Here is a 21,132-nt window from a genome sequence, read left to right as displayed (position 1 = left end):
ATGTGTAGATAATGTGATACAGTGTTGCTGTGTCTAAATGATGATATTCTTTAGGAAAAGTGTACTTATTTGACTAAAAATAACAATAAAATAGGTGAAACACAATAAGGATGACACCAAGACTAAATAAAATAAAACTCCATTAAAAAACTAACCAACAGGGGCGCCTGGGTGGCTCAGTCAGTTGGGCGGCTGACTTCGGCTCAGGTCATGATCTCCGGGTCCGTGAGTTCGAACCCCGCGGCGTGCTCTGTGCTGACAGCTCAGAGCCTGGAGCCTGTTTCAGATTCTGTGTCTCCCTCTCTCTGACCCTCCCCCGTTCATGCTCTGTCTCTCTCTGTCTCAAAAATAAATAAACGTTAAAAAAAAAAAAAAACTAACCAACAAGAGAAATATGCTTTATCCTATTAAAGATAACAGTGCAATTTCCAGACTCTTTCTTCTTTGGCTTATTTGAACCTTACTTGTACTGACTCTTCTCTAGACTTCCCTACTTAGTTCTGCTCTAGTGGAAGTCAAGCCTGCAAACTTTGGCTCTTTATGCTGCACTCAATCATCTCCTAGGAAGCATTTCCACTCTTGGGCCTTCAGTTCTCACCTCAGAGCTGAATCTCCTCAAAATCTATCAATATTAGTCAAAAATCTCACTCCCTGTACAGGACAAGTTCACTTGGATGACCTCTTCAGACCAGATCTAAATGTAACAGCGCCTCCTGCTTTGCCGTGCTCCCAACCAGCACCCTTTCCAAATTAATAGGCCGTAATCAAAACCTTACTCATATTCTCCTTTGATTTCCTACACAACTGTGATAGGCAGTCTTATTTGCCAGTTCCTGGTGTGCTGGGGACCAAGGCTCTCCCTGCTCTGCTTCTGGACATTTCTGTTGTAATTATGTACAGAGGCCGTTCTGTGCTTTGCTTCTCCTCCCACAACGTGCTTGCACTCTAGTTTATTTAAGGGGACAGGCACTGCAACAGGAAGTGTACCTCATTTCCCCACTCACCACTCTGCTTACTGTCTTCCTCTTCACCCACCCTCCTCTCTAACCAGGCTTCCCCTGCTTATCTCACAGGACCTCCACCGTGTTCCCTTCCAACTCTCCAGTTCCTATGTGGGTAAGGTATCCTACCAGGGCCCCAGCAGGTGGAACCCAATGTTTACATTCTCCTACGTGCAGCGGCCCCGCAGGATGCTTTGAGGAGCAGGGAATGAACCTGTTGTACATGGGCTGGAAAAAAAGGCGTATTTTAAATCTGAGATCAAATAGCGTTTAAAAACGAATTCAATTTTTATGATTGGATGACGCATCCGCGATAAAAAGCAGTTAAGATCGCAAAACTTTTTTAGGTTGTAGGAAAAAGTAGCGTTTCCCTGACCGGGAATCGAACCCGGGCCGCGGCGGTGAGAGCGCCGAATCCTAACCACTAGACCACCAGGGAGCTTGGCTTAACGGGTTACTGAAGTGTATTTGCTGCTTTAAAAATCTCTACGTAAATCTGGCCGGTAGAAAAGATTGTGATTCTAAGCCCCACCTACTTGGCTTGGGTTTGGAGTCTCAGCTTCCAAAACTGAGGCACAGTTTCTGCGCTCCGAGCCCAGCACCGAGGCAGCTCCTGCGGGAAAAAGCTGGAGCTTCCAACTCCAATCCTCTTCCAAATGCCCTGCTAGAAAAGACGTCCTGAAATTTCATTCTAATTATGAATGTCTGACTGTGTCGGTGCCTATACACAAGTTAGAGTACTGTAATGTTAGAGAACCTTGTAATTTGCTTTATTATTTTCTTAATCATCTAGCTGCTCTTTCTAAACCTAACCTCTGTCGCTTTCTGTCTTTCCCTCTCACGCAGATGTTAAGTGCCACTAAACATTGTACTCAATCTAGATTGTCACTGGCGGAGCGCATTTCACGTTGTCTTGGCGGGTGGGACACCGTACGCGTCCTTGGCACAAGGCACGGGCTCTAAAGCTGTAGGTGCCGAAGGGTCACGTGGCCTCTTAGGAAGCAACTGTGTATCCATCCTGATGATGACTACTTACTTGGGAGTCAGGCTAACGAAGCCGAGAGAGCTGCGGGTGCCGTGCCGAGTGAAGAACCAGGGACAGCATCTGCACCCGGATCCACCAAACCTTGTCACCCGCTGTGTTTCCATTATCCTTTGTTTTTTGTTTTTTCCAGTGTTATTATCTGGGCAATTGCTTCATCTCTCCGCGTTATGCTCGAGACGCGGCCAGGAAATGATGCAATTACCAGAGGAGTAAAGAAACCTTACAGCCCATCCTCGATTCAGAAACCCTCTTGAAATACGAGCAGAAGGCAACAGGATGTAACTCCTCTTTGAAGTGCCAACCGTTACAGTTGAACAAATGTAACCCAAGAGACCTCGCTCCGTTGCAAGATGGAAGGAGGCTTAAGTAAAACATAATAAATTCATAATGAACTTGCTCACAACCCCCGGCGCCACTGTGAGTTCCAGCGGGCATCCACCACCGCAGAATCTGGGTGAGCCTGTGCTTGGATATTGTTTCTTGTCTTCAGCAACTCAGAGGTGGTTTAGATTGTTGATAAAATTTGTCTACACTTGTTTAATGATATGCAAACAGGAAGATAAAAGGATTTTTCAGGTCTGATAAATATGGAAATATCACAAGTAATTTTTAAACTTAATTATATTTTAGATAGGACACATACCTCTCTCCTATATCAAGGACTTTTTAGGAAATCAAGTTCGGTAGGTGGAGCTCTTATCTTGGAAGTGGGGATTACCAGAATTTAGTAGCAAAGGGTATGGTTTTGAATAAAAAGATAAAGCAGATATTATTTTTAGAATAATTTTTTTAACGTTTTTTTTTTTTAATTTTATTTTTGAGACAGAGACAGCATGAACAGGGGAGGGTCAGCTAGAGGGAGACGCAGAATCTGAAACAGGCTCCAGGCTCTGAGCTGTCAGCACAGAGCACGCCGCGGGGCTGGAACTCACAGACCGCGAGATCGTGACCTGAGCCAAAGTCGGCCGCTTAACCGACTGAGCCACCCAGGCACCCCTAGAATAATTTTAATAGGGTTAGTCACAATATGCTACAACAGGACAAAAAGGTGCAGTGAAAATTACCATCCCTCTCTTTTCCCCAGCCAGTAATTTCTTTTTCCCAGAGATAACCAGCGTTAACAGTTTCTTCTATATCCTTCTAGAAACAGTCTATGCATGCGCAAGTGAATGTGTATTTTTCCCAACTTTTTATCTTGAAAAATTCCAAACCTACAGGAAATTGCAAGTGTAGGAAAATGAACGCATATATACCCTTCATCTGCACTTGTGCTCCCCAATTTAGTAAGATGAACAACGTGTGACTATCACTAGCACAAACTTCGATGCTCCATAAGTGATGAATGCCTACTGGTTTTTTAAGCCTTAATATGAAAAACAAAATAATGTAAAATACATCATTAATAATTTTTATGTTGAGGGGTTCCTGGGTGGTTCAGTTGGTTGAGCAACCAATTCTTGATTTAGGATCAGGTCATGATCCCAGGTGGTGGGATCGAGCCCCGCCTGGACTCTGGGCTCTAGGCTGGGCCTGCTTAGGATTATTCTCTCTCTCCCTCTGCCCCTCTCCCCACATTTGTGCATTCATTCTCTCTCTCTCTCTCTCTCTCTCTCAAATAAAAAAAAGTAAAAAGAACAATTTTTACATTGATTACATTTTCAATTAGAAATATATTGGATTCATATATTAAAATTTCACTTTATTTTCACTTTTTAACGTATCTACTAGAATATTTAAAATTATATATGTGCCTTGTATTGTATTTCTATTATACAGTGCTGATCTAGAGTCACCAGTTGTTAATATTTTGCCATATTTACTTCTCTTGATCTTTTTTCTGAAGCATTTTAGGTTAGTTGCAGACATCATAACACTTTACTTGTAAATACTTTATCATCTATTTCCTAAGAACAAGCAATACAACTATCATACTTAGGAAATTCACTTTTTTAATGTTTATTTATTTACCTTGAGAAAGAGGAAGAGAAAGCAGGAGAGGGACAGAGAGAAGAGGAGAGAGAGAATCCCAAGCTGGCTCTGTGCTGACAGCCCTTCGTCCTGGGGCTCTGAGCTGAGCCAAAACCAAGAGTCAGATGTTTAACTGACCAAGCCACCCAGGCACCCTGGAAATTTAAATTTAATACAATATTATTATTTATTATACAGTTAATAATCAAATTTTTCAATTGTCATAACAACACTTTTTGTATTTTTTCTTTTTACCCAGGATGTACTCAAGGATTATACAGTACATTTAGTTGTCACGTTTCTGTATTCTCCTTTTTTTAATCTGGAACAATTCCCCAATTTTTTTTTTTTTAACAATATTGACCTTTCTGAATAGTGAAGGACGGTTGTTTCAGAAAGACCCTCAATTCAGATAAATATTTATTTTGACAAGAACCTTAGGTGATGTGTTCTTCTCAGTGCATTACATCAGAATGTGCATAATGCTGATCTATCACATTATCTTTCATGATCAATGCTGTAGCAGAATAATGGCCCCCATGGGGATGTCCCTATTCTAATCTCCAGAACACATAAATGTGTTACCTCACGTGGCAATAGGGACGTTGCAGATGTGATGAAGTTAAGGGTTTTGAGACACAGGAAATTAATCCTGGATCATCTGAGTAGGCCCAAAATTATTACAAGCGTCCTTATAAATGAAGGAGAGAGGCAGAAGAGTTAGTGTCCTAGCTGTGTGATCTGAGGAAAACTCACCCTGCCTTTCCTGGCTTTGAAGAGGGAGGAAGGAGACCCTAAGCTGAGGAATACAGGTCCCCTCGAGCCTCCAGAAAGAAAACAGCTCTGCCAATACCTAGAATGAGACTCAGGTCAGACTTCTGGATCACAGAACTGTACGATAATAAGTTTGTGTCGTTTCAAGCCCTTAAGTTTGTGGATTTTTTTTTTACAGCAACTATAGGAAATATACAGTAACTCTGAGTATTTGGCTAAGGTGTCCACCATACTTTGAGAATGTATGAATCTTTTGTTCCTCAGCAAACTTTCACCTGATGGTTTTAGCATCCACTGACAATCTTTGCTTGAATCAATTACTACCATGGTGATTGCAAAATAGTGTTATCATTCTCATGTAAACAACTTCCCATTCTCTCCTTTCTCTTTTTATTCTCTATTTAATTTTTAAATATCAGTTTGGACTCATAGTCTTTTTCTGTTTTTGTGCTTTTATTCAAGGTATTATAATCCATCACTGTCATTTTTCTTAATAATTAAATTGTCCCAAATTTGGCCAGAAAGAGTCCCTTTAAGTTGGCTCCTGCATTCTTTTGACATGTCACCCTAAATTTTTGAGCACTTCTTTATTTTCTGTCACAAGATGGTCCAGGCACACTCTATGCTTTATAGACTGACTTAGGGAGAATTAAGATATTTATGCATGTATCTTTTCTTTTTTAATTTCTTTGTTTTTTTTTACACAAAGAGGAACGTACTCTACATACTTTACATAAGTTTTTTAAAAATACCTTTTGAAGTATATTTCAAAAATTCTTAAAAAAATTTTTTTTTAATGTTTATTTATTCTTGAGAGAGAGAGAGAGACAGAGACAGAACATGAGCAGGGGAGGGGCAGACCAAGAGAGGGACATAGAATCTGAAGCAGGCAGAGCATGACACAGAGCTCAAACTCATGAACCATGAGATCATGACCTGAGCCAAAGTCAGATGCTTAACTGCCTGAGCCACCCAGGCACCCCGCCCCCTACCAAGGATGCCCATTCTTTACATAAAAAGTTATTCATTATTTTTGATAACTAAATAGTATTCCACTGTTTCAATATTTTATTAAAGCCATTTCATACTGGTCATTTGGATTATTTCCAATCATTTGCTTTCACCAAAGTACTAAAATGAATGACTTGGCCCAACCTAATTTAGCATTTAGTTTTTATTAATTTTTCCCAAAACAACTCAACTTACAGAATACCAATTTCTGATTTGAAAATGTTGTTATATATTAGAAGAAAAATCATGGCATCTGATTCAAATTCACTTATAATTTATTGACAATTTTAGTTTTCAATTTGATTTCAACCTGACTCAGCTATTCTTCTTAAGTTCATTAATTTATGTATTAAAGAGATATTTATTGACTAATATATGTCAGGGACTATATTAGGCACCAAAGATATCAAGGTGAACAAAATGGGATTCTTGACCTTGAAGTTTAGTCTGGTGGGGTTCAAGTAAATAAGTAATTACAGTAGAGTAGTGAATAGTAAAACACAGGTATGACTATATTTTAATAAATTTATTTAATATATTAAAAATGCACCACTCATCATGCATACTTTGCTGATGGGAGTGTAAAATGGTACAGTTACCCTGGAAAATAACTTGGCAATTTCTTATAAAACTAAACATGCACTTACCACATGACCCATCAGTTGTACTCTTGGGAACTTATCCCAGAAAAATGAAAACTTATGTTCACACAAAATCTTCCCACAAATGTTTATAGCAGCTTTTTAATAATAGTCCCAAAGTGGAGACAACAGAAAGGTCTTTCAATAGGTGGATGGTTAAACTGTGGTACATCCATAACATGGAATACTTATCAAAAAAAGGAACCCGCTATTGATCCACATAACACCTTGGATGGTTCCCAAGAGAGTTAGGCTGAGTGGAAAAAAAAAAAAAAAGCCAATCCAAAATGTTACAGATGGTGTGATTCCTTTTACTTTTTAAAAATTTTATTTATTTGCTTTTGAGAGAGAGGGGGGAGTGGGGAGGGGCGGAAAGAGAGAGAGAGAGAGAGAGAGAGAGAGAGAGAGAGAGAGAGAGAGAATCCTAAGCACACTCTGTACTGCCAGCGCAGAGCTCGATGCAGGGCTTGAACCTATGAACCATGAGATTATGACCTGAGCCAAAATCAAGAGTTGGATGCTCAAATGACACTAGCCACCCAGGTGCCCCTGGTATGATTGCTTTTATACAGCACTTTTGGAATTATAGAGATAAAAAGGGATTCGTGATTTGCAGGGATTAGAGATGTGGTGGGGAGGAGGAGGATGGATGTGACTTTATAAAGGGGTAGGTTGTGGGAGCTTTGTGGTGCTAGAACAGTCCTGTGTCTTATTGTGGTGGGTAGAATAATCTGTACAGATGATAAAATTGCTTAGAACACACACACACACACACACACACACACACACACACACACACACTCACACATGAGTGTATGTAAAACTGATGAAATACAAACTTGAAAGATCATACCAATATCATTTTTCTGGTTTTGATATTGTACTGGAGTTACCCAAATGTTGCCATTGAGGGCGACTGGGGTCAGTGGGGGTGGTTGGAACCTGAGACTTCCCTACACATTTTTTCCAACTTTTTATGAATCTACAATGATTTCCTTTGAAAAAACCCTATTCAGCTTATTGCACTCTAAATTTCTTTCATCTAACAAGGTCAAACAACAACTACCAGTTCAGTTTAGGGATTCATTTCAGAATTTTAAATGATATCTTAGCTACAATGTCTTTGCACCAGCTTATTTAAGTTTTTCAGAAAATGTAAAAAATATGTGATGAATTCTCAAGCTACTGAACAGACTATTTTTAGCAGAAACAAGACAGAGGAAAGTTTCCAAGAGCAGATACTTATTAGTGAATTGTGAATAAAAGAAAAGGGCAAATTTATTGGGCTTAATCTAAGTAATCAACCGTAAGTTCTATGTGCTTACCGGCACCCGGACAGCAATCCATTTCTATATACATCAGTATTTCTTTCTCAATACACTCTGGCAGGCTCCTCCTTTCAAATGACAAGGAGATTTCTACCTCCACTTTAGATTTTATGACAAGCCGAGAAAAGCACTGAACCATCCACAAAAGGACCATCCACAAAAGGACCTATTGACATTTTTCTCAAAATTCAAGGTGGTAATCCACGATGATCTGTACCAATGACACCAGTTGTAAAAATGAACCACTGCCTTCAACACTATTAAATCGTGAACTCAATTCTATCTCTCTAGGTCCAGGATAACTACCACAAACATCCAGAGATGACATTAGTATTTACCTCCTCTGGAACCCCTGAGCTCCAACTAACCTAAGTCAGGTGTGTGAGAGGAGGTGCTTCTGTGCGAGGAAAAGGATAGGTTTAACTACTAAAGAATGAAACTGCTTGGTGATAGTAGACCGAACTCATCACCCAATGCACAAATCTCCTCTCCAGGCCCTTATGGAGAAAAATTCCAAAGGAGTTTCAATTCTTTCAATTCATTGTAAATTCATTGCTTATCCAGGGAGCTTTTCATTTTGGCAAAGTGCTATTTGCTGATATCCTGGAATTCCAGTGCAAGTAAATGTAACCAGTGTAGCATTTAAAAACAGACACACTAGCATGCTTCTTGATTACAAAATTATCTTTAGATATATATGTAAGAAAAATACTGTACACATTTGCAGTAACAGTTTCTATTGTTTGGTAATGTTTCCCAAAGCCCTCCAGGAAGTTGCTTGGGAGAACACCTGATGCCTGACTGCAGGGATCCAGTTGCCCCCCCACTGGTCCAATTTCTATCCTGTGCAGCACGAAAGAGGAAGGCTAGTGAAGTGACCCCTCTTTTCTTCTGTTAAGAGCTAAAGCAATCTCTGCTTCTCCATATCTACTCCAAAGTCTCATCATACAGGGTTCTTTATACCAAAAAAAGCAAGATGACAATTCCACCTAAATTGCCCTACAATGGCCAACAGAGGTAAAAAGGATGGTTTTCATATTTCACAGAGGCCCTCATAGCCATAAAATTAGTGTAGCACTGTAATTTTTCATTAACTCAACATTTACCAAGCACCTACTAGCCAGGTACATGAGGAGTGCCAGGGATACAATGAAAGAACCAAACAACCAACCAACAAAAACCTTTACTATAGTAATGTATATTATTAAAGTAATAGCTAACTTTTCTTGAAGGTCACATTCTAAGCATCATTCATGGATTACCTCATTCAATCCCTCTATCCACCTTGTAAAGTTGATACTATTATCATCCACCTTTTACAGATAAAGCAACAGCGGTTAAGTAACATATGCAAGGTCAGCACAGGTAAAGCTATAGTCTGAAGTCAGTGCCTGAATTCCTAGAGATTACCATGTTCTTAAGAAGTACACATTCTAATGAGGTTTGATCTTTAGTGTACTAATATTTCCCAAATGATTAAGTATTTCATTTTTCTCTCAATTAAAACTTCACCTTCTATTTATTTACGTATTTTATTGATTTATTTTTAAATGTTAATTTATTTTTGAGAGAGAGAGAGAGAGAGAGAGAGAGAGAGAGAGAGAGAGAGAAGGAGGGTGCAGAGAGAGAGGGAGACAGGATCCCAAGAGGGCTCTGCCCTGACAGCAGAGAGCCCAATGTGGGGCTCAAACTCACAAACCATAAGATCATGACCTGAGCCGAAATCTGACGCTTAATGGACTGAGCCATCCGGGGGCCCTTCACCTTCTATTTAGAGCAGAATAATTTTTTGTAATAATGGAAATATTCTATTCTGTCCAAAAGAGTAGCCAGTAGCTGTGTTTGGCTTTTCAGCACTTGAAATGTGGCTAGTTGAATGAAAAAACACATTTTAAATTTAAATTTAAATGGCCACAGGGCACCTGGGTGGCTCAGTGGGTTAAGCAATAGACTCTTGATTTTGGCTCAGGTCATGATCTCACATTTTGTGAGATCGCAAGCCCCAACTTGGACTCTCAGAGCCTACTTGGGATTCTTTCTCCCTTTCTCTGCCGCTCCCCTCCCCCCCCCCTTGTGCTTTCCCTTTCACTCTCTCAACATAAATAAATAAACTTAAAAAAAAAATAAATTGAAGTGGTCACATGTGGCCAGTTTTGGACAGCACACATCTAGAGGATAAGGAAATGATTTTATTTCTTCTGGTTCCTCTATAAAGACAGTGCTTAGGCCAATCAATAAATGCTAAGTTAATGAAAAAGAGCTAGTGAAGAATATTTAAGGGGGAATTTTCTCTCCCTCTAAGCTGAGGAGCACAAATCTTTATTATACCAGGACTTCCACTGTGATGTTATAATAAGCATGTGATACAGTATGCAGTCCTAGAGAAGTTCATAAAGATATGAAAAAAGATACTTAAGTTACCTTCAGTGCTTTTGAAAGGCTGACATTTTATAATTGATGCTTATTACTTTTAAAATACATACTCAGTTATATCTTTGTCTAATAAAAAAAGATCACCAGGTGCCTGGGTGGCTCAGTCAGTTAAGCCTCTGACTCTTGGTTTTGGCTCAGATCATGATCTCTCAGTCCATGAGTTGAGTCCCACATCAGGCTGTGTGCTGACAGAGCAAAGCGTGCTTGGGATTCTGTCTTCCTTTCTCTCTGCCCCACGCCCCCCTCAAAATAAATAAAAATAAACTTAAAAAAATCACTAGTTTCTTGAGAAAACATGGGAATGTATATAAAGAAAAAAAAGGAGACTCTGGGTGGCAAAAGGATGGAAAGAGTCAAGAATTTCAGCTCAATGAACATTTCTGCAAATGTCCTTCTACACACTGCGTTCTAAGCAAACTTCATAACTTTTGTTAGCGTGAGCAACTGCTAAATTCTCATTAGGTGACTTAACTCTGTCACTTACACGTCGCAGACACATAAACATTTCGATAGCTGGGTTATTCTGAATCTGGGGGCAAAATACCATGACCAATAATAGGTATCTTTTGGATATGAACTGGGGCTCTAGATCAAAGTCCTCTAAGTGGCCAAGTCATGTGTCCGTGTTTCCTGACTCCTAAGCAGTTCAGCTGCCACCCTCCTCCACATGCTCAAGAAATCTTCCAGATTTTATCGGTTTGTACCGCTATGGAACATGTCTTATCTTTGCCCATTTAAAAAAAACAAAAAAACAAAAAAACAAAAAAACCCTTAGATTTCCAAATCATAAAAGCACCGATCAAAGAAGTGTGAGAGTGGCTCAGTTTCTCTGGAAAGCCCAAACAATGTTCTTTTGATTCAATAAAATCAAGTCTTTGTAGTGTAAGTGGAATTTTCCCTTGAACATAATTAGCAAATCACACAATGCCTAAAGATGTAAACCGGAGGCCCCATTTTATACATGTTCAGTGCAGAATTGAGCGATTATTCCGTTTCTCGCAAGATAGTATAACATGACCTACTTGCAACTGAAATCCGAAAGCCACCACTGTTAAATGCTTGGCTCGGCCTCTGAGGAGAGGCTGATACAGCATCAGCAGCATCAACAACCCAGAGGAGGCCACTATCTAGTGGGCCTGTGTGTACGGCCTCTGACACACCAATGTTATCAGGCCAGCTGCAGACTCCGCCGTGAGTTGTGTTGTGTGTGTGCAAGGGTAAACCTCAAGATCAAATCCTCCTAGTCATCTTGCAGTGCTGGTCATGGGACCACAGAGGAAACAGCTCCCAAGTGGGGATGGGAAGCTCACAGGCACTGCCCCGCTGCTGATGCAAATCCTCCCCCCAACCAAGGCTCTCTCGGGTCTCTGCCAAGTGTCGGCCTGGAGGGCCCAACTGCTACGTCCCGACCAGTGTAATGATTATAATTTGGCAGCATCCGGGATGCAGTACCAGGAACGGGAACGGGAGGGGGAGGAGATGGTGGGCCCCTTTGCGAAACGTAACGCCGGAAAGGACAGAAGGATGAATTAATTGTGGCCAGTAGCCCCCAAGCTGGAAGGAAACTCAAGGTTTTAAGGCCCGGGGAGACGCTTTATAACTTCGGCTCTGCTCTCAAAGCCTCACTTGAAGCGCGGTGCCACGGCAGGCCAGCTGTAGGGGATGCGGCCCGGGGCGAGGTAAGAAGACCCTCCCAGGCTCCACCATCCGGGTCCGGCCTCCAGGGTAGCAGCGAGCTGGCTCTCGGAGGCGTCACAATGGGCCGAGGCCTGCGGAGGCCGCGCGCGCAGCTCCCCGGGGCGGAGCCGCGCCCGGGACTGGGGCTGTGCCGGGGCAGCGGAGGCTGCAGCAACCGGGGGTGGTCGGGGCACCCAGCCTTCCAGCTCCGAGGTCGCCGGGGCGGGGAGGATGCCGCAGCCCGAGCCGCGGAGCCCGGCCGCCGAGCTTTCTAGCCCCCGCCGCCGCGGAGGGGCGCAGAGCGTGGCGCGGGCCGGGCGGAGCTAGAGGCGGGCGTCTGCACCGCGTCGCGCCACCCGCAGTTCCCCGCCTCCGGCCGGGCCCGCGAGCCTGTCGCGGCCGATGCCCTGACCGCGGGCGCAGCTGCAGGGTTGGCAAGGCGCCGCGCCCGGGAAGAGGCCTGAGGAGTCCTGGCGGCGCCCGAGTCCATCAGCTCCGGACGCCGGTCCCCTGGGGCACGCGCCTCGCCGCTCCTCCCTCCCGTCCCTGCTCCTCCTCGCTGCACGATCCTCCCCCGACCCCTCCTTCCACCCACCCTGGAGGATGCGCTCCCCCGCGCCGAGCAGCAGAGGCCACCGCTCCCAGAAATGCGTGCGCCCGATCCCCTTCTCCCGGACCCGCGGAGCCGGCGCCCCCGCCCTGTAGGTAGGTGGGTGAGGCGGGGACCCGCTCTCGCAGCCGCCCGCAGCTGATGCTGCCGCTGGGGAGAGGCGGGCAGCCGGGGCCAGGACCCGCCAAACTTGCCTCCTGCCCGGGCTCGGCAGAGCCCTCGGAGGTGTGCTAATGGCGCTGGAGGCAGACCTCGTTAACCTGACAACCTCTTGTCGAGCTCGGAAGGCCGAATGGTGGCGAAGGAGAGCTTGACCCTTCTCCGCTTACCGCCCCCCCACCCCTTCCTCACCCCCGGCCCGGTGGCTGCGGGCGGGGGTGGGGAGGACCGGTGGGCTCGTGGCTTATTTGGGCGGTGGGGGCTGGGGGGGTACCGTTGTATTTTCAGCAGCTCAGGTGGAAATATGTCACCGTATTTTTTCGGCTGGATGAGCAGATGCGTTCTTCCTGTTTTAGCCAAACGTGTAAGCACGCAAAGCGTTATTTTAGCGGCACGTAGAAGTAGCGGCGGATTTTTTTGTGTATTTCAGAACTGGCTAGCTGGTATATAAAATTGATGGCTCAGTCCCCTACAGTCAACATTTTAGGGCCAGTTAGGGAAGGTCAGATTATTATTCCAGAAGTCAGATTATTCCGGACGTAGATGAGGCTGGGGTATTCTGTTGCTTGCTCGAGGAGCTTCCTGCTTTCCTAAAGCGATGTGTTTTAAGAGTGGCAAGTTTGATACAGGTGTCGGGAGTTGAGAATCTGCTGGAAGGATGCACCCGGGCGGCCAGCAGAGGCAGTCTTGGGCGCAGCCTAGCTTCCAGCTAGGTGTTACGGTTTGTGTTTTGGTTTATGAACTCTTTCTTTTCTCCCAAGTGTGAAGTTCATACATCAGGGCTTTGAGCACGATTCTCTCTTCTCGGGCTGTCCTTTAAAAAAATAATTTTATATTCAGCAAGAAGCTTTAGAGTTTTGGAGAGTAGATCATTGTGAACTCCAATTTTATATTAACGTGTTAAGTAAGGTTTAGAGCTTTGGAAAATGAGCCGATGTCAGCTTCAGGAGGACAGAGTCTTCATCTTGTTCAATTCTGTAATGCAATGCGTCTGATGGATAATGGGCGCTCATGAGTTATTTGTTGAATGAACTGTGTTTTAAGCTTCATCTAAAGACAATTGAGGATTGCATGTATCTGTCCTGTGGCTTTTGAAGTTTAACTGGATTTTAAAAATTGCCTCTTTTACAAAGAGTCAAATTAAATTCTCTTAACAGTTTTAAGTATGAATTTGGGCATTCTCAGGACCACATGCTATCTTTCTTTAATTGTGTTATTAAATGAGGTAACTCTCTTCCACTCCTAATATAAGTGCATTTCATTCTAAGCTTGCAGATTTTTTAACGTCGTTGATAGTCAGACATATTTCTAATAAACTCTCAAATACAATTTCAAGAATACATTTCATGTTTAAAAGAAAATTATGTTACTCCAGAGGTAACAGTGATGTGGTTAGTAAATGACATATTAACTCTGGTTGATTTGAGTTGTTGTGGATGATCTAATTATATTTTATTACAGGTAAAGGTAAAAATAAAGCATTTAGAAGTGACTGTGACTCCTAAGCATTTCAAAATATATGGTATACCCATTTTCAACTGTATAGGTTTTCCTCAGTATATAAGCATATTGATTTCCAAATTTGTCAAATTTTGGAAATCAGGGATTTTGAAGATCCCATGTCTTGATGCTTTTAAATTTTGTGTTATCTTGGAAAAATCAAGGATAACTGTATCATATTTCATTGGCTATGTTTTTTCATTATGAAATTTCCTGTTTTGATTTTGTTTTTATTTTCCTGTTATATAAGTTTTATGAGTCAGTCAGTATTAACCTCTTTTCAGTAACTTTATTTAACACAATTATCTGGGAGTAGTCCAGTAATTTCTTTTCTTTTTTTTTTTTCTTTACTTTTTTTGTCATTTAAAAAAATGTTTTTAAGATTTTATTTTTAAGTAATCTCTATACCCAGCTTGGGGCTGGAACTCACAACCCTGAGATCAAGAGTCGCATGGGCCAAGAGCCAGCCAGGGGCCCCTTTTTTTTTTTTTTTTTTTTTTGTCATTTTAATACCTCATCACTATCCTCACTACATACTACCCAAAAAGCTTACTTTCATAAAACTATGGTAAGCCACAGTTTATTACTATTACTCTGCAGCCTAATTGGGCTCTTCCTAGATGGGGAGGAAATCAGATTTCTATGTAAAAGATGGTAAGATTGGGGGAACCAATTGTGAGAGGAAACATATGAAAAATATTATGATTTATTAAAAGGAAGCAAAAATCCTCCCCGAAATAAAGATAATTCTATTTCATATCTTTGTAATCAAGAATATTGAGCAGGTAATTTACATGGCTTTTACTTGTTCACTTTAATTTCTCAAAAGAGCCCTCACCTATGGGTGCCTAAACGCTTTTTACTTTGTTGCAGATAATAAACACTTATTTGTTCATTTGACAAATAGAAATTGAGTGCTTAGGCTGTGCTGACACTCTTGGCCTTGAAACCATCAAGTAAGAGCTAGTTTTTAATCTCAGAATGGGAGAGGCATTTTTCTGTGTGTCCTGCATCCAAATGCGCAATGTCTCTGATTGGATGACTCACAGGGCCCTATCTGGTGAACCCCCAACACCCTGCCCTCATATGCACTACTGGAACGCAATTCTAAGACTCAGTATACTCTCTCCTATCTTTCTGTATCTTTCCCAAGATTTTATTGCCAAAATTTCTATCCCTTCCTTTCAAAATGTTATTGACTGTCCCTTTTTTTTTTTTTTTTAAATCACAGTTCTTTTGTATCCCAGCCCATAATTTTTGTAGTTGTTCTTTACATCCAGTGGTATCTACCCAATTTATATATGTTGGAACCAAAATTGTTATGGTTGCAGAAAAACTGTGGAAAAGAAAATTTATATGACCTTGAATTTCAAATATGGGGAACTGGTGGTTGAAGAATAATTGTTGTCTATTAATGTCCTCTGAACAATGGCATAGAATGCCTTTGTACATACCAGAGAATATCAGTTGTCTGCACAAAAATTTGATCTGAATCTCAACTGGGAGAAATGATGCGTACAGAAGATTGGCAGAATAAAGGCCATTAAGTCCACATATTCTATTCCAATTCTAAGTGTTAGACCAGCAGTTGAGCCAGATTTTCAGAAATGATGTGGTTTGGTTACCTTGTTTTGCTTCCTTTGCACCCCCACCCCCTCGGTTGTGCTCACGCTGAAGGATTCTGCTAATAACAGCAGTCACAAGAAACCTGCTGTTCTGTTACTTAGGAGTTGCGGTTACCAAGATCATGGTTCCTTTTGCAGCTCTTGTGTGAAGACCCAGGCAAGTTCCATTTAGTGATGAATGCCAAAGAAAAACTTTACTTCCCTGCACCATTATTATGTCTTTTTTTCATCATGCAAAACTAGGATGACATAATTGATTATATTTCCCTTTTTGATTTGGCAACATACAAATGCAGAATCAAATTTGCAACTCAATTTTAATAACCCTGTAAAAACTTATGACCTAATATTGATGTTCTGACTTTTCCTTGGTATTGGGCTTCTGTTCTACCTTGTTTCTCTTGATTCTGATTTTTATATAATTATATTTTCCCACTTTATTGAATTTATTATTTAAAGCTGACTCACATCCTTTGTGAAGCAAGGCAAAACATAACACACAAAACCAAATGAAAACATTTGCAGAATTGATCTCTGGACACATATGTTTTTGATTAACAACTTAATTCCATTAAATATCATTTGAACAAGAATTGAAAGTTTAGTATATTTGAGCTTATACAGCCAAATGGAAAACAGTGTGCCTTAGCTTAGCAAAACTAAATTCCTCTTATTTATTTATTTATTTATTTATTTATTTATTTATTTATTTATTTATGTTTATTTATTTTTGAGAGACAGAGCATGAGCAGGGGAGGGGCAGAGAGAGAGGAAGACACAGAATCCAAAGCAGGCTCCAGACTCTGAGCTGTCAGCACAGAGCCTGACGTGGGGCTCAAACCCAGAAACCGTGAGATCATGACCTGAGCCAAAGCCAGTCGCTTAACCGACTGAGCCACCCAGGCACCCCACAATTCCACTTATTTGTATTTGAGTTTATATAGCTAAATGGAAAACAATGTTACATAGTTTTGCAAAACTAAATTCCACTTATTTTGTAACTATTAAATTCATGTCCACTTACCACTTATTTAAAATTGGTAAAACCATTCAATTTAAGTCAGTCATTTCTGGAGTATCTGCCTCATGTGTTTTGTTAGGCTGAACAGGAGATTTATTCCTCCTAATTTTTAGAAAGTTATTTTAGCCGAAGAGCTACCCTAAACTAGCTTAACACTCATCATAGTGGACCTCAAATCTGACCTCTTTCACATCAGTAATTTATTTGATTCATCTTTGTTTTAATAAATCAGATTAATAGATTCTTCTAGAGCCTCTTTTATTTACCAAAAATTTAAAAGATCAAGCTGAGTTAATTGACCAAACCTTCTTGATTCTGATATTTCAATAACTACCTGTTAAGTTGGTTGAATTTAATGAGGTAATTATTTACATTTATATGATGCCAAGTTCAGTTTGATATGTTTGTCACCCAGGTCAACAGATAGATTGGTCCTTCTTAAGGTGCAGTCCAGGAGCCTTTGGGGCAAAAATAATCTGAGTTGAAAAGTGCACTTTGAGGTGCACTTGGGTGTCCCAGACGGTTGAGTGTCTGACTCTTGATTTTGGCTCAGATCATGATTGATACCAGGGTTGTGGGATCAAGTCCTGCGCAGGCTTTGTGCTGAGCGTGGAGCCTGCTCAAGATTCTTTCTCTCTTTCCGTCTGCCCCTCTCCCCCTGCCTCTCTCAAAAACAAACAAAAAAGTACATCTTTAACCATTAGAGTGGTTTGGAGAGAGATGTGGGCAGATTTTTACATAGAAGCATTTCGTTTCAATAACCTATATGTCTTTTTAAAATTTTGTTTTAATAGTAGATAATACCTTTTTAAAATTTTTTTAAATGTTTATTTTTGAGAGAGACACAGAGCACAAGCAGAAGAGGGGCAGAGAGAGAGAGAGGGAGACACAGAATCTGAAGCAGGTTTCGGGCTCTGAGCTGTCAGCACAGAGCCCAGCGTGGGGCTCAAACTCATGATCTGAGCTGAAGTCGGCTGCTTAACCAATTGAGCCACCCAGGTGCCACCCTTTTTTGATTCAAAAGGTACAAATGGTATATAATAAAAGGACTCTCTCATCCTCTTTCTGTAACCATCTGGTTACCTGCTTCCCCTGTTTACTGGCAACCAATGCTACCAGTTCATTGGGATCCTCCAGTGACATTTTATGCATTTGCAAGCAAATATGAACGTTCAGTCTGCTTGTTTTATCTACTAACCATTTCTCGAATTCCCCTCTCTCCATTCCCACTGCCCTTGTTTGGCTCCTCAGATGCTTTGGACAGTTGCCTGCATTTTACTTTCTGCTACATTTCAACTCTCCACATTTCAGCCGGTCTTCCTTCTACACTTCCCTCTTCAGGGGCACAGGGTGGTTCAGTTGTCCAAGCATCCAACTTAAGGCCAGGTCATGATCTTCAGTTTTTGGGTTGGGCCCCATGTCAGGTTCTGTGCTGACAGCTCAGAGCTTGAACTCCGCTTCAGATTCTGTCTCCCTCTCTCTCTGCCCCTCCCCTGCTTGTGTTTTCTCTCTCTCAAAAATAAATAAATATTTAAAAAAATTAAACGTCTCTCTTCATACCTTCTAAAGGATTCCCATCCTACACAGGAAGGAGTCCACCAGAGATCTTACTGGGCTCTTGGGCTCTGGAGGAATTCATCTTTTACCCCTTGTACTTCATGCATTTGGCCTGCAGTTCTTGACTCCCTCCCTTCCCCCCTTCACCCCAAATTATAGACCTTTTATGACAATCCAATGAAAGTTCATGATCTCATCACACACCACACACCATTTTGCCTGCACATCCTTCTTTTGGATCCCAAATTAAGAATCTCTACTACCATATAAAACGCTTGTCACTTCCTGCATATGCATAGCATATGATTTTTCTTCTCCATGCTGTTCCCTCTGGAACACTCTGTGCTCCCATTTTGCTTAACAAGACACACTCACTTCTGGTGTCATCTCCAGGGGGCATTCTTAGGTGAGATTCCATAAACTCATGGAGACTTCCCCACGTAATTTAGCGTCCCAAATTGGTTTCCATACTGGGAATAGGCATTTCTCATAAATAGCAAAATTGCTTTTCTAGTAGAAATTAACTATGACTTTGGATAGCATGTTATGATCAGTTAAAAAAGAAAAAAGCCCAGGCTGAAGCTTTCATTTAACCATTCATCCCTCTTCTACTCTCCCCTACCCCCAGTAGAGTACATGTCTATCATTTTCTCTAGCATCCCTGACTTCCTTTACTAATTCTTTCTCAAACATTGTGTTAACAACCTTTTAAGATAACTTTTGCTTATTATGGCCCACATCTGGGAGTGTGTCTTTTGTGCCTCCGCCCTTGCGTTTGCCTCTGTGATTGGTACACAGAGTGGCAAAAACCTCCAGATAGGGTGCCATTAAACATCGACCCTGTCAGATGACACGAATCATCTGGAGAGAGTGGTCCATCCTAAGAAGTGACTCCTAAGCATGTGAAGGAGGTATTTTTAGTTCCAAGCCAAGTAATCAGAGGGTGTCCTGTGTGCTCAGTTTTATTGCAAAGTGCCTGGCATGAGGTAATTTGCTGTTGACTGATTAACAGAGGATTTAGAGAGTAAGAATATAATAGTGTTTGTTCAGCACTGTTCATGTGGAATCCTGACTGGTAGATGATTCTGATCACTAATCAGGTATGCCTTGTAGAATAGGAAAAAATCGTGAGATGACTTTGTAGTTATGAGATCCTTCCAGATCTTTCATTTTCTTTCTGTAATTCTCACCTCAGCAAACTTCAGATTTACTGATTTGTTTCCTCAGACCTGTTGATGCTAGGAATTGAGGGTGTCCTGAGGAGTAGTCATGAATATTCTAGCCATCAGATAAAAATAGCCCCTGCTGTATGATATAAAGCACAATTTTAGGCTGTTTGGAGGGCCTGCTCATTCCTTATGGTCCCAGTGTTTACATCTGAACCCTCCTCCCTAGGTCTTGGTGATTCCCTTAATACACTGCCTGTCTACTGGGTTCCACTGAAACAGTTCATTAGTAGCCCTCTGATCTCTCAAATCATGGCACTTTCCAAAACAGTTTGTTTAATATGCCTTAACTTATTTAAAAAAATTTTTTTTATTGCTTATTCATTTTGAGAGACAGAGACTGAACACGAGCGGGGGAGGGGCAGAGAGAGAGAGAGAGAGAGAGAGACACAGAATCTGAAGCAGACTCCAGGTTCTGAGCTGTTAGCACAGAGCCGGATATGGAGCTTGAACCCACAAACCGTGAGATCGTGACCTGAGCTGAAGTCAGATGCTTAACCAACTGAGCCACCCAGGCGCCCCATATGTCTTAACTCTTTTAAAAGCATTCTATAAGAAATTGTTTTAGTCCGTTTAGACTGCTGTAACAAAATACCATACACCGGGCGACTTGTAAACAGCAACATTTATTGCTCCCAGTTTAGAGACTGAAAGTCCCAGATAAGGGCACCAGCTTGGTCGAGCTGTGGTGAAGCTCCTCTTCCAGGTTGCAGACTGCTGACTTCCCATTGTGTTCTCACATGGGAGAAGGTGCGAGGGATCTCTCTGGGACCTCTTTTATGAGGGCACTAATCCCATTGATGAGGGGTCTAGTCTGACCTCATGACCTAACCACTTCCCAAAGGCCCCACCTGATATTATCACCTTGGGCATTAGCTTTCCAACAGATGAATTTGGGGGTGGTGGAGACACAATCATTCAGTGTATAGCAGGAATAGGAAATTCACAGATCAGTAGCTACAGATAGCCAAGACATGAAAAAGTATTCAACTTCATTGTATCAAAGAAATGCAGATTATAATTAGATTTTAAAAGTCCATGACAGTGCTGGGAAGATTGAGGTTGGGTCATATTCCTTTTTTCATAGGCGGTGAGAAGGTATGTTGGTATACTTTATTTTGTTTATTTTTTAATGTTCATTATTTTATTTTTTGGGAGAGTGTGTGTAGGTGGGTGGGGGAGGAGCAGAGAGAAGGGGACAGAGGATCTGAATCAGGCTCTGTACTGACAGCAGAGAGCCTGATGCGGGGCTCGAGCTCATGAACTGTGAGACCGTGACCTGAGCTGAAGTCAGACACTTAACCAACTGAGCCACCCAGGGGCCCCTATGTTGGTATATTTAGATTGACAATAGTTTAGATAATAGAATTTTTTGGCACCAGTGGTTCTATCCTAAGAGTATATCCTAAGGAATTCAGGAATGAGGCTTAATTTCAGTGATTACTGTACTGTCTTTGGGCAGCATGTGAAATGGTCGAGGGGTTAAGAGGAGGGGTTCTGGAGCCAGGTGCCCCACTTGGAATCCTATTCCACCCCTTACCAGCCCTGTGAACTTA

The 21,132-nt window shown here is 41.7% G+C and overlaps 1 protein-coding gene and 1 non-coding gene across 6 annotated transcripts in view; one reads left to right on the top strand and one right to left on the bottom strand.

Annotated features, from left to right (window-relative positions):
• Positions 1-1,368: 1,368 nt before the first annotated feature.
• On the bottom strand, positions 1,369-1,440 carry TRNAE-CUC (transfer RNA glutamic acid (anticodon CUC)). Its single transcript has one exon. It is a non-coding gene; the product is annotated as a tRNA-Glu (tRNA).
• A 10,108-nt stretch (positions 1,441-11,548) lies between these two features.
• The window catches only part of NCOA7 (nuclear receptor coactivator 7), a 154,486-nt gene continuing 144,902 nt past the window's right edge, over positions 11,549-21,132 (top strand). The window contains exon 1 of one of the 5 annotated variants that reach the window (XM_053904523.1): positions 11,549-11,880. The gene's annotated coding sequence lies outside the window, so the exon portion shown is untranslated. Of the gene's footprint in view, positions 11,881-12,029; positions 12,584-21,132 lie in introns of those variants that run through there. The other 4 variants (XM_053904521.1, XM_019418269.2, XM_019418268.2 and 1 more) reach the window with 4 other exon arrangements.

The sequence above is a fragment of the Panthera pardus genome, unplaced genomic scaffold (genome assembly GCF_024362965.1).
Source record: "Panthera pardus isolate Hobbes unplaced genomic scaffold, ASM2436296v1 HiC_scaffold_17, whole genome shotgun sequence".
Classification (NCBI taxonomy): domain Eukaryota; kingdom Metazoa; phylum Chordata; class Mammalia; order Carnivora; family Felidae; genus Panthera; species Panthera pardus.
The sequence above is the reverse complement of the archived record's forward strand: the minus strand, read 5'-3'. Positions and strand labels throughout refer to the sequence as shown.